Source organism: Theropithecus gelada, chromosome 4 (genome assembly GCF_003255815.1).
Source record: "Theropithecus gelada isolate Dixy chromosome 4, Tgel_1.0, whole genome shotgun sequence".
NCBI lineage: Eukaryota > Metazoa > Chordata > Mammalia > Primates > Cercopithecidae > Theropithecus > Theropithecus gelada.
Window position 1 is genome coordinate 32903939 of NC_037671.1, and position 14250 is coordinate 32918188.

The 14250-nt window shown below is 48.3% G+C and overlaps 1 long non-coding RNA gene across 1 annotated transcript; it reads left to right on the forward strand.

The window, feature by feature from the left end:
* The first annotated feature begins 2073 nt into the window (after positions 1-2073).
* LOC112622434 lies at positions 2074-9901 on the forward strand. The gene is made up of 2 exons (XR_003118987.1): positions 2074-3051; positions 8297-9901. It is a non-coding gene; the product is annotated as an uncharacterized LOC112622434 (long non-coding RNA).
* Positions 9902-14250: the final 4349 nt, after the last annotated feature.

Here is a 14250-nt window from a genome sequence, read left to right on the forward strand (position 1 = left end):
AAAAAAAAAAAAAAAAAAAAAAAAAAAAAGAAATGCAGTTCTCAACCAGGCGCAGTGGCTCATGCCTGTAATCCCAGAACTTTGGGAGGCCGAGGTGGGCGTATCACCTGAGGTCAGGAATTTGAGACCAGCCTGGCCAACATGGTGAAACACCGTCTCTACTAAAAATACAAAAAGTTAGCTGGGCGTGGTTGCAAGCACCTGTAATCCCAGCTACTTGGGAGGCTGAGGCAGAAGCATTGCTTGAACCCAGGAGGTGGAGGTTGCAGTGAGCTGAGATTGCGTTATTGCACTCCAGCCTGGGGGACAACAGTGAGACTTAACCTCAAAAACAAAACAAAAAACAAAAAAAGAAATGCAATTCTCTGGCCTTGCCCACACATACTATATCAGAAACTGCAGTTTGACCTCCCCCTACCCCTGGAGAATTCTGCTTTTCAAATCAGGCCTTTCTCTTTTTCTGTGTCTCAGTCTTAAGTCTCAATATTGAGTAGCTGTGATTTTGGAATAGTCAGATGTGGGACACCCTTTCTTGCCAGGAAGCACTGGCTCCTCAGTCAGCTGAGTCTGATTCTTGGCCTGGCCCAGGGACAGAAATTCACATCCTGGATTCTCAGCAATGCTCTCTTGTCCCAGCTGCCTGTTGGGCTCCTACTTATACCTCAAAACATAGCTTGAACATTGTCTCTCTTGTGAATGTTCTGTGACTCTTAGGTCACAGATGATGGTCTACTTGTGAGTTTGCAAAGTATGTGTACATGTCCTGCCAACCATTAGTGTTACAGTTTCCTTACTGATGTCTGCCTGAGCAAGACTGGGACAACCCTGAGCGCAAGGGGGGTTTGGTTCCTCTCACCTCAGCCCCAGCTCCTTAAACACAATGCCTGGCACACAGTAGGCATTTGATAAATATTTACTCAATGAAGGAACTGCCTGCAATGGCCTGGTGGACAGGAAAGTGGAATGAAAGCAGGCCAAAAGTGGCTGGAAAAAGATTTTCTAAATCCTGGTGCTGGGCACAGGGCCCCCTGAAGTTTGCTTTTGGAACCTTCCTATCTGTCTTGTTCTCCTCTCACCAGGCACATCCCTGCCCTCCAGAGCCCACCTAGTCACACACTACCTTTCAGGACTACCATCCACATTGGCCAGATGCAAACCCACAATGACTTCCTGCCATGGCTCCCAGTGCTCAGCTGCAACTCTGAGGCCCATTTCAGTGGGAGTCAGGAGCTTATCCAATGGAGGTGTCACTAGGAGTGACAATGGCTGGCTTTAAGGTTAGGGAAGTAGTGTTTACATTTCAAAAGAGAAGACTGCTCCACAAGGAATGTACAGTTTTGATATGTGCAGGGCTCAGGTCTTCAGAGGATAAATGAGGTCGATAGCTCCAGGAGTACTGGGACCTGCGCTCATTGGCTGACTGTTCCGCCCACCTGTCACCCACAGCCTAGGCAGTGAATGGGCTCTCACCTCGGTCTCTTCTCTGCACGCCCTGGATGTGGATGACCTGAGTGTGAACTCGCCTGGGCTCTGACCCTGGGTGCTCTTCCTGATGTTGTAGAGCCTCTGTGGGTGTGACGCATGCATAGGGGAGCTTCACAGGAGGCTGTGTGCCCTTTAAGTCTAAAGACCTACATTTTTTGGTAATCTATGTCAGGTGTTCATATCTCAGGGACTCAGATGCCCAAACTGTGAAAATGAAACAATCCATCCCATTTCTCAGGTGTGGTGAGATTAATTTTATATGACAATCAGTAATCGGTACATTGATCGTATTCTCAGTGTTGCCTTTATCACTGGGCCAATGCCTAAAACCCAAGGATGGGATAGGCCTTGTGGAGGAAGAGCTCCTTTCCTCCTTCTAAAGGCGCCATCAACAGGAATTTCCTTCAGGATAAGTTGGAAAAGAGCATTTGGGCTTTTTAATTAACATTTTAAATGTTTTTAAAGTTCACAATAGATATTTTACCCTAAAATAAAGTAAAACTTGCTTAATTACAGAAAATGTGAAAAGTATATAAAAGCAGGGTCTCGCTCTGCCCAAACTGGAGTGCAGTGGTGTGATCATGGCTCACTGCAACATCAAAATGCTGGTCTTACACGATCCTCCTGCCTCGCCTCCGAAAGCGCTAGTTTTACAGGTATGAACCATAGCGCCGGCTCTTTCTGCCTTTCTTCAACACGTCCTCCCAGCCTTCCCTCCTTTCTCCACTCTCTGCATTTGATGCCCAGTGTATTCCAACCTCGAGGCCAACACAGGTGATCGCGTCCGCCTGGGGCAGGTGAGGGAAGAAGGGACGCGAGGCGGCGCTGTCACCGCACTCTGTAAGCCGCAGCGCTCTGGGCCCCGCTGATCTTGTATCATTTCAGTGAACGTCACGCCAGATTTTTTCTTTTTTTTTTTTTTTTGAGACGGAATCTCGCTGTTGGCCAGGCTGGAGTGCAGTGGCGCGATCTCGGTTCACTGCAACCTCCGCCTCCCGGGTTCAAGCGATTCTCGTGCCTCAGCTTCCAGAGTAGCTGGGAATACAGTTGCCTACCACCACGCCAGGCTAATTTTTGTATTTTTAGTAGAGAAGGGGCTCCACCATGTTGGCCAAGCTTGTCTCGAACTCCTGACCTCAATCGATCCGCCCGCCATGGCATCCCAAAGTGCTGGGATTACAGGTGTGACCCACCGCGCTCGGCTGTCATTGCAGACTCTGATGGGGACCACACTCGGGTTATAAATTAGGATCCTCACTGAAAGGGTAGGACCATGGGGGGCTTTTTCTTGGCCCCTTGGTTGTGGGTTTTCTTCTGGGCGGCGGAGCCCGTTTCCACCAGAACTGCTCAGAGGCGGCCTCTGCCTTCCTGGGGTGACGCAGCAGCTGGAAACTTTTGCAGATCCTAGAATCCGTGGGCGGCCTATGGGAGGGGCTGAGGCGCATTTCCCTACTCACCCGGCCCCGAATCCACCGCAGTGCTGTTTCAAGCGAGTCAGATTCCAGATCGCGCTCCAGCCCGGAATTCCTGCCCCGCGGGTCTGCATTTTCACAGCGGCAGGTGTGAGTGACCCGCAGCTGGAGACTAGAAGCCTAAAGGCAGCTCCGCCGTCCCCAGCCCACAGCGCCGTTATTCCTTTTCTATATCAGTAAACACTTGTCATTTTTCCTTAGCCCGGGGCGGGGTGACCGGTGATCCCAGTCCTCGCAGTGAGCTCCGGGCAGCAGAATTCAAAACGCTTGCGGCCGCCGAGCGCAGCCCCGCCCTGGTTTATGTAAATGACCGCACTGGGCCGTTTCTTTCTTTTCCGGACCCAGCAGTGGCGCCTAAAGTCTGCAAGGAGGAAGTCACCTCTATGCTCGTGAGTCCAGGAATCTAAGGCGAGTGCTGAGGAAGAAAACGTAGTTGATGGGGCGGAGCAGAAAGGGTGGGGTGGAGGGGAGGGCTTTGGGCAGAAGACCTTGGAGGCTTGGAGGGGGAGGGGCACCCAGGCTTGGACCATGGGAAGTGACTCACCCAGAGCCGAAGACCATCTCGGCTTCCCCTAACCCAGAAAGGGTGGGATTGGCTTTATTTGTGCCTGTCACCACCTCAAAGTGCCTTGGAACAAACTTTCAGTATTATTATTTTGAGACAGAGTCTTGCTCTGTCACCCAGACTGGAGTGCCGTGGCGCCATCTGGGCTCACTGCAACCTTCGCCTCTCGGGTTCAAGCAGTTCTCCCTGCCTCAGCCTCCTGAGTAGTTGCGATTACAGGCGCCCACCACCACGCCCGGCTAACTTTTATATTTTTAGCAGAGATGGTGTTTCGCCATGTTGTTCAGGCTGGTCTGGAACTTCTGATGTCAGGTCATCCGCCCACCTCGGGCTCCCAAAGTGCTGGGATTACAGGCGTGAGGCACTGGGCTCTGCCAATTTATTTACTTATTTAGAGACGGAGTCTTGCTCTGTCTCCCAGACTGGAGTGCAGTGGCGCAAATCTTGCCTCACTCACTGCAACCTCCACCTCCCAAGTTCAAGCGATTCTCTTGCCTCAGCCTCTTGAGTAGCTGGGACTACAGGCGCGTCCCACCACGCCTGGCTAATTTTTTTGTATTTTTAGTAGCAACGGGGTTTCACCATGTTGGCCAGGCTGGTCTCGAACTCCCGACCTTGTGATCTGCCTGCCTCGGCCTCCCAAAGTGTTGGGATTACAGGTGTGAGCCACCACACCTGGCCCCAGTTTATTTATTTTTAAATAGAGATGGAGATCTCCTTATGTTGACCAGACTGGTCTTGAACTTCTGACCTCAAGCAATCCTTCCATCTCAGCCTCCTAAAGTGCTGGGATTACAGGTCTGAGCCACTGTGCCTGGCCTGTTATTTGCTATTATTATCGTTATTTTGAAGTATTAAAAGTTTTTTGGGGGTAAGCTGAATGAGAGTTCACTGGAGATGGCACCCAGAGGAAGTCCTGCAGGTGGGGGTAGACCCTGTGGAGGGAAGGATTTGGGAACTGGTGTCAGGATAGCTGGGTCCATCTCCTTCTGCCTGTCACTACCTTTGTGACTGGGTCCATCTCCCACTGCCTCTCACTACCTTTGTGACCTTTATTTATTTATTATTATTATTATTATTATTATTATTATTTTGAGACTGAGTCTCGCTCTGTTGCCCAGGCTGGAGTGCAGTGGCGCAATCTCGGCTCACTGCAACCTCCGCCTCCCTGGTTCAAGGGATTCTCCTGCCTCAGCCTCCTGAGTAACTGGGATTACAGGTGCACACCACCATGCTCAGTTAATTTTTGTATTTTTAGTAGGGACAGGGTTTCACCATGTTGGCCAGGCTGGTCTCAAACTCCTGACTTCAGGTGATCCACCCGCCTCGGCCTCCCAAAGTCCCGGGATTACAGGTGTGAGCCACCGTGCCCGGCCAGGAAATATCTCTTACAGAAATAAAGGCAGTTGGCCGGGTGTGGTGACTCACCTGTAATCTTAGAACTTTGGGAGGGTGAGGCAGGCATATCATTTGAGCCCAGGAGTTCAAGACCAGCCTGGGCAAAATGGTGAAGCCCTTTCTCCACCAGAAATACAAAAAATTAGCCAGGTGGGGTGGCTCATGCCTGTAGTCCGAGCTCCTCCGGAGGCTGAGGTGGGAGGATCATCTGAGCCTGGGGAGGTCAAGGCTGCAATGAGCCATGATTGATCTACAACTGTCCTCTAGCCTGGGCCACAAAGCAAGACCCTGTGTCAAAAAAAAAAAAAAAAAAAGAGATTTTTCACCTTGGATTCCTGGGTCAGGGGATGATGGGTATTTTCATTCATAGTCTCAGATGACTTTCACAAACAATGGAAACAGTTTCCAGGCTCCTCCGCTTCTCACTTCCAAAATGCCTTTTTTCCTGTATCATTATCAGTCCTAAATGTTCTGGCTAATCAATTGAGCCACTGTTTATAGATTTGCAGGCCATTGGGATTTACCATTACTCTTTTTAATGAGGCTGAAATGTGAAGTTTATCTCAACCGCAAGTTTATTCAGCAAGGGTCAGTGGTTTCACTTAACAGTCTGGCTCTGAGGCTGGCTGTGGCCCTGTTATCCACGGTGAGCACCGCGGGAATGCAGGCAAGGGCTGTGAGAGGCTTGGACGAAGGCTCCACCCAGGAGAGATCTGGGTGGGCATTGGTGACCAGTAGAACCTAGGTGTCCTGGGCCAGTGCCCTTGGGGATTAGTCTTCTTCACCCCAGGCATCTTCTTTGTTCTGGAATGAGCCTGCCCATCCCTCAGGAAGACTGAAAGGAATTTAGTCAGAATAATATTACTGATTTTTGTCCAGACTTGAATTTATCCATAGAGTTCTGAGACCTGTCATATCCTCTGAGTGAGCTCTATCCAGGTCCCCTTCCCTGAATTACTCCTGTCCTCTCCTCACTGACTGGGATGACACCTAATTTTACAACCTGCTCTAGCATCTTTGCTCCCACCGTGACAGTAAACTCCTTGAGACTGCTGGCATCTTGGGAGGTGATTAGATTCAGAAGAGGTTGAGAGATTGGGGCCCCTATGATGGGATTAGTGTGTCCTTTTAAGAAGAGGAAGAGACTGGAGCTCCCAATCTCTTCACCACCTAAGGATATGGCAAGAAGGCAGCTGACTGCCAGGCGGGAAGAGGGCCCTCACCAGGAACTGAAACTGCTGGTTCCCTAACCTCAGACTTCCAGGGTCCAGAATTGTGAGAAACAAATGTCTGTTGTTTACCCAATCCATCGGTGGTATTTTGTTATGGCGCCACAAGCTGACTAAACAAGCACCAAAACCAAACCAGTAACTGCCCCTTTCCGGTCTCGGACCCAGTATTAAGAAATTCTGGTCACAGCGTTTATTCATCCATTTAACAAATATTTAGTAAGTGCTTCTGTGCCAGGCATTTTTCTAGGCCTGGTGATCATTTAATGAAAAGAGACTAACACCTACTCCCTGATGCTTACAATCTGAAAGACAGACAATAAAGAAAAATATAATAACAGTAGTGGATTATATGGATGTGTTTCAGCAATTTATTGCTGGGTAACAAATGATCTTAAGACATAAAAACGCCAGGCATGGTGGCTTATGCCTGTAATCCCAGCACTTTGGGAGGCCGAGGTGGGCAGATCACGAGGTCAGGAGTTCGAGACCAGCCTGGCCAGCATGGTGAAACCCCGTTTCTACTAAAAATACAAAAATTAGCCAGGCGTGGTTGTGGGCGCCTGTAATCCCAGCTCCTTGGGAGGCTGAGGCAGGAGAATCACTTGAAACCAGAATGCAGAGGTTGCAGTGAGCCAAGATCATGCCATTGTACTGCAGCCTGGGTGACAGAATGAGACTCCATCTCAAAAAAAAAAAAAAAATTGTTTGTATATATATATAAATATATAAACAACCTTTATATTATCTCTCATTCTGTGGGCTGATTGGGCTCAGCTGGGCAGCTCTTCTGCTCCATGTAACAGAGGCTGGGGCTGCCATCATCTGGAACCCAGCTGGTCCAACACATTCAAGAGGCTCCTGCACAGGGCTGCAGTTGGTGCTGGCTGTTGACTGGGAACTCACTGAGGCTGTGAACCAGGTGACTTGGGTTCTCATCCACCTGTTTCTCCATGTGCCCTGGCTGCTTCTGGCTCCACATCTGGGGTCCGGGTATTTCAAGTGGCCAAGTTAGAACCACAAGGCATCTTATGCTGGAACCTCAGAAGTCAGGCAGCATCATGTTCCTCATGTTCTAGTCACGAAAGCAAGTCCCAAATCCTAAAAGAGGGGGATTAGGATCAGCTCTTGATAGGGGATGGCAGGGTCACATTGCTAAAGAGCATGTGGGATGGAAGATATTGTTGAGGCCGTCTTTGGAAAAGGACTTTTATAGTTACAAAGTGATATGTGATAAAAAGAAAAAATAGGCCAGGCGCGGTGGCTCACACCTGTAACCCCAGCACTTTGGGAGACCGAGGCAGGTGGATCACGAGGTCAAGAGATCAAGACCATCCTGGCCAACATGGTGAAACTTCGTCTCTACTAAAAATAGAAAAATTAGCTGGACATCGACCAGGTGCAGTGGCTTACACCTGTAATTCCAGCACTTTGGGAGGCCGAGGTGGGCGGATCATGAGGTCAGCAGATCGAGACCATCCTAACACAGTGAAACCCCGCCTCTACTAAAAATACAAAAAATTAGCTGGGCGTGGTAGCGGGCACTTGTAGTCCCAGCTACTCGGGAGGCTGAGGCAGGAGAATGGCGTGAACCCAGGAGGCGGAGCTTGCAGTGAGCCGAGATCGCGCCACTGCACTCCAGCCTGGGCGACAGAACACGACTCTGTCTCAAAAAAAATAAATAAATAAAAGAAAATGCAAAGTTGAAAGCTGACAATCAATGCAAGGTAATACAGGTGGCATTTTAAGTAGGGTGGTCATGGTGGGCCTCATGAAGGTGCCATTTGAACAGACTTGAAGAGGAGAGAAACTGAGCCATGCAGATATGTGCAAAGGAAGAACCTTCCAGAATCACCCTCATGTACCCCTATGCTCTGTACATACCCAGCGCTCTGCACTGAGGCAGACCCTAAAGCTGCAGTGGGAATGGAGGTAGATACACTTATGGAAAGAAAGACTTCTTCAAAGAATGGTGGCGACCCAGGTCTCCCCTTCTGCTGTGGCTCTTAGAGGACCTGGAGTTGGAGAGGGGAAGTCACTGGCATGTGGAGGAAGACTAGGAGAGGAGGGGGAGGCCAAAGTGTGTCCCACCTTCACTCCACCTCTCTGCTCTCTCTCTCCTATATTGAATGCCTCCCTCCCCAGAGTTGTGGTCACTGATAAGGAGGACCCTGAGGGCAACCACACCTTGCCATGCAGAGCACCTGGCTTCTCACCTGCCAACCTCACTCTGACCTGGCTGCAGGAAGGGAAGGAGCCAACTCTGGACTCAAGATTCAAGGGGACCAGACCCAGAGAGATGAGACATACCAGGGCTGGGCAGCTGTGGGGGTCCTTCCAGAGAGGAGCTGAGATACACCTACCTGGAGGGGCCCCAGGGCCTGGAGGGGCTCCTCAGTGTGACTGGGTGAGGTGTTTTCAGAGGACCAGGGTTGAGGGTGGGGGCATCTCATCCAGACCCTGCCCCCGTCTCTGCCCCAGGACCCAAGGCCCCCTTCCTCCCTCCTCAATGGAGATGCTGGGGATGTCCTTAGTCACCCTCTGAGTACTCACACATCACCCCTTATTTGGAAGTTTTTCTTGTTCTAACCTCCTTCCTTCCTGCTGCACCTTCTGCCTCAGCCCCAGGCTCTGGCCTCTGTCTCTCCTCTTCTACCCTCTAGCCGGTAATGACTGATTTCCCACTGAGGAGCCAGCTCTAGGTGAGAGTCTGGGCTCTCGGTGAGGTTGGGAGAAGGAAAAGGCTTATGGGCCAGGGGATGGGAGGGAGAATGGGCACAGCCAGAGCAGAAGTGAAAGGGTTGGAGGAGGCGATGAAGACAGATGTTTCCATATCACCATTTTTCTTTCATGGTCCAAGGGAGCTGTCCTTCCTTCAGGCCCAGGGAAGTGAAAAAAGAAGCAGGAACAGCGAAATATGCCACAGGAAAGAAAAATCTTAGTGATCCCTCCTGCTGTCTCTCTCCTTTTGTCTATTCTGGCAAATTTTGTAAGTGAAATTTGTTACCAAGATGTGAAAATCTTATTATAAGAAAGTCTCTAAATATTTGAGAATAAAATGATCAATGTCTCAGCTCTGCAGACTGAAAAAACAGAATCTTTACAACATAAAATCATGTTTGGAAAACTCCTCCTCTGAGGGATATCAAAGGCTGCACTGAATAAGCTCTAAGGAGGTGCTGAAATGACAGCCATTTATTTGCCTGTGTAAGCTCAGGCAGGTGTTGGAATTGAGGAAGGATAGGTAATGAAAAAAGTAACCATGTGCTTGGGGCACAGTGACGGTGATGACCACAGAATCAACACAATAAGCTCTAGCATTTGCATCGTAGTCCAGTTCATTCAAGCAAAGCTATCTCCAATAGGGAATTTACCCTGTACAGAACATGTGCATTTTGATTTCACCTTTTCTAACTGACCCTTTGCTCATGACAATAGTGAAAAAATACAGCCCTGGGTGGAGATTTAAGATACTAATGAGTCATGAGATGTATGAACATGCATGTACAGCTACTGCACATGTGCACTCAGAAGACCACCCAGAACATGCTCACTAGTAACCCCTCTTCCCACCCACCTCCTACGAATAATCATGTAAGACTCCCATAAAGGGAGTTTCTCCAGCAGTAATCAATGCTGCCTCATCCATAGGAGCCGCCCGCCCTGAATCCTCTCTCTCAGGGTATACAGTTTATTTTGCACTTAACTTTCAAAATAGTATTTTTCCTTTGTAATAAATTGCTTTGTACTTCTCCTTTGCTGCATGTTTCTTATTTAAATTCTTTTAAATGAAGAAGTCAAGAACCACAGTATTACAACAGCCATCAACATTTCTGGTGCCATGACTCAGACAGAGGTTTGTCTGCTTCATTGGTTTCAGTTCCCCTTCACTCCTGGTCCTGTGGCAGCCCCAGACCCCTGATTGACTATCACTGCTTTCCCCAGATCTATTCTATGAAGGTTTTGGGGGAGGACCTTTTAAATCACTCACATTATTTGAGCAACTGATTGTGATTGCTTTCCATTTGGCTGCTGTTTTTGCAATGTTTACAATTAATTTGGATGGAACACCCTGATTATTCAGCCTTTGAACTCTTGCTGCTTCTGTTTCACCTTTTGTTTTACTGTCCCTCCCAGGACTGGGCCTGATCAATACTTATTGGCTACTGTAACTTTTTTTTTTTTTTTTTTTGGGACAGAGTCTCACTCTGTTGCCCAGGCTGGAGTGCAGTGGCTCAATCTCGGCTCACTGCAACCTCCGCCTCACGGGCTCAAGCAATTCTCCTGCCTCAGCCTCCCAAGTAGCTGGGATTACAGGCGTGCGCCACCACACCCGGCTAATTTTTGTATTTTTAGTAGTGACAGGGTTTCACCATGTTGGCCCGGCTGGTCTCGAACTCCTGACCTCGTGATCTGCCTGCCTCAGCCTCCCAAAGTGCTGGGATTACAGGCGTGAGCCACTGCGCCCAGCACTTGTTTGTTAATCAACTAATCTCTTCAAAGATTTTTGTTCACCTTGAGGGACACATTAGATCTACTTTTGCCAGCAGTGCCCATCCCTCCAGCTGTGTGTGTTCCGAGCCTCCTTCAGGAGACGTTCCAAGAGGCCATCCATGTTGAGTGCACGATGTGTGGCCACATGGATGTGTCGTCATGGGGACTACAACTAGGCATTCCAAGCATGATGACTGGACATTGAAAATGGCAGATCAGTGAAATAAGGAAGGGCTTGTTGGCGAGACATCCAGGCCCTCCGGCTGGCAGCAAGAACCACTTCAGTTCAGCTTGGAGATGTCCAGCACCAGTGAGACCTAGAATGGTGCATGGCAAACGCCCATGACCTCCTAGGGCCTCAGTTTCATGGGGATTCAAGGGAACACCCTGGACTCCATCGTTGTCCAGCTCAGCTCACGGGGATGCATATGACCTCCTGGATTTTGGTACATGTTTCTGTGGTTGCAGGATTCTCTTGGTACCTAGAGAGCCACCTCCTCTACTCTCACTGAAACACCTCTAGGGTATATACTAAAAATTGGAATATTTTGAAACAGTATAAGTTAAAAGATAATAGGCCGGGTACAGTGGCTAACACCTGTAATCTCAGCACTTTGGGAGGCCGGGGTGGGCAGATCACCTGAGGTTGGGATTTCGAGACCAGCCTGACCAACATTTCGAGACCAGCCTGACCAAGATTTCGAGACCAGCCTGACCCCGACTCTATTAAGAATACAAAATTAACCGGGCATGGTGGCGCATTCCCGTAATCCCAGCTACTCGGGAGGCTGAGGCAGGAGAATCACTTGAACCCAGGAGGTGGAGGTTGCAGTAAGCCGAGATTATACCATTGCACTCCAGCCTGGGCAAAAAGAGCGAAACTTCGTCTCAAAAAAAATAAAAATAAAAGATAATAAACAATGGCCAAAGAATAAAACTCTTGATACGATCCTCACCATTTTAAGGCTTAAGGTTTTCTTTTCCATCACCGAGTCTCTCCCTTTCCTCTCATTCTTCCACTTATAAATCTCCATAACAATTCTCCTCACCCACTGTGACTTTGCTCCCTTCGGCTGATTTATCGGTTCATCCTCATGGCCTGATGGGTGACAAGCAGAGGTGAGGACTTCAAAGTCCACACCAAGTAGATCTAGTTCACTGTGGCCCTTCCTGACAGGAGGCTTGTGAAGTTGGCAGGGCTTCGGTCCAGGCTGTGCAGTATGGGAATCCTCATTTGCAATGTCTGGAGATCTTCATTTTTCTAACTAGTAATAACCATCTTGTTATGTTTGCACTTCTTTGCATTTCACCCCCTTTGAATTCTGTCCTCCCATGAAAATTTATTGTCCTTTTTGATCCGTCTGTATTCATAGACTTGCATTTGCTTTCCTTTTGTCTCTAACCCATAAGACTGATAAAAATTATCCTAAAGGTTCTTTCTTTCTGCTGTGTATGTCAGGGCTCCTCTGCCTTTGGTGAGAGCAAAGAGAGTTTTGTCTTTACCCAGAATAAAACTTTTTTTTTTTTTGAGATGAAATCTTGATCTGTCACCCAGGCTGGAGTGCAGTGGCCCGATCTCGGCTCATTGCAACCTCCACCTCACTGATTCAAGCAATTCCCTGCCTCAGCCTCCCTAGTAGCTTGGATTACAGGTGTGCACCACCACTCCTGGCTAATTTTTTTTGTATTTTTAATAGAGATGGGGTTTCACCACATTGGCCAGACTGGTCTCGAACTCCTGACCTCAGGCAATCTGCCCACCTCAGCCTCCCAAAGTGCTGGATTACAGGTGTGAGCCATCGCTCCTGGTCCTGGAAGAAAACTTTAATTGCTGGGTGAAATATATTTTCTACCAAATTCCCCTTATGAGACCTAGAAAGCCTAATGGACATAGCTACTTACATGTCCTAAGCTGTTATTTTAAGGCCAAAATTAAAACATTAAAGGCACATATAAGGTTGGCTGTTACCTGAAAAAAAAGATAAATGAATGTTCCATGATTAGGTCTTTTCAACAGTGCATGGGCCCAAACAATACTGTTTTACAATTAGAGGTTTGTTTGTTTGTTTGTTTGTTTTTTAATAGAAAGAAAGGAAGGATGGGTGCAGTGGCTCATGCCTGTAATCCCAGCACTTTGGGAGGCCAAGGCAGGCAGATCACGAGATCAGGAGTTTGAGACCAGCCTGGCCAATATGGTGAAACCCCATCTCTACTACAAATACAAAAATTAGCTGGGCATGGTGGCATGCTCCTGTAGTCCCAGCTACTTAGGAGGCCGAGGCAGGAGAATCACTTGAACCTGGGAGGCGGAGGTTGCGGTGAGCCGAGATTGAGCCACTGCACTCTAGGCTGGACAAGAGAGAGAGACTCCATCTCAAAAAAAAAAAAAAAAAAAAAAAAAGGATGATCAGGGATTCCCCAAGGGCCCAGGGGTAACCTGACGTTATTCCCATTACTAACCAGACACCTCTATACTAAGACAAGTCTCTTAAAGACTGATACCGAATATATTATGCTCATGTTATTCAAAATAATTCAGGAGGCCGAGCGCAGTGGCTCACTCCTGTAATCCCAGCACCTCGGGAGCCTAAAGCAGGTGGATCATGAAGTGAGGAGTTTGAGACCATCCTGACCAACACGGTGAAACCCCATCTCTACTAAAAATACAAAAATTGACTGGGCATGGTGGCTTGGACCTGTAATCCCAGCTACTCAGGAGGCTGAAGCAAAAGAATCACTTGAACCCGGGAGGCAGAGGTTATAGTGAGCCAAGATTGCATCACTGCACTCCAGCCTGGGCGACACAGCGAGACTCTGTCTCAAAAAAAAAAACTAACATAATTAATGACTCTATAATAAGAAATATACCAGCTGGGTGCAGCAGTGGCCCTTTGGGAGGCCAAGGGGGGTGGATCACTTGAGGTCAGGAGTTTGAGACCAGCCTGGCCAACATGGCGAAACCCTGTCTCTACTAAAATTACAAAAATTAGTCGGGTGTGGTGGCGCAGGCCTGTAATCCCAGCTACTTAGGAGGCTGAGGCAGGAAAATTGCTTGAGTCCAGGAGGCAGAGTTTGCAGTGAGCTGAGATCACACCACTGCACTCCTACCTGGGTGATGAGTGAGACTCTGTCTGAAAAAAAAAAAAAGAAAAGTACCTCCTACCAACAACTTTCCTCCTTTGCAATCTAGTCGAGGATTACTCTTCAAACCTCTCAAGCTTGTACTCCTAGTAGTCTTTCCTCACTTGACACACAGTCTTCTGCACCCCATCCATATCAGTTTGTTCACCAAACACTCCCTGAAGAGTCCAGTCCTGCTGGAACAACTCATAGCAGGGTATCCTATTGCCCACCTAAAACAAAAAGCAACCTACGCTCACTGTCTGTATCTCCCTGTCTCAGGTAATATAGAGAAACAACCAAATCCTCTTAGAGACCTACTTCATTAGTCTGTTCCAGATACCAGGAAAAAGTCACAAAACTAGTCATAAATCCCCAAGTCCCAATAAATTAACTGCTAAACATAACTTTTGGTGTCTTTAGTTACCAAGACAGAGTGGAAAAGGCACATAGAGATCAAAGGGAAGAAAAGAGAGACAAAAGACAG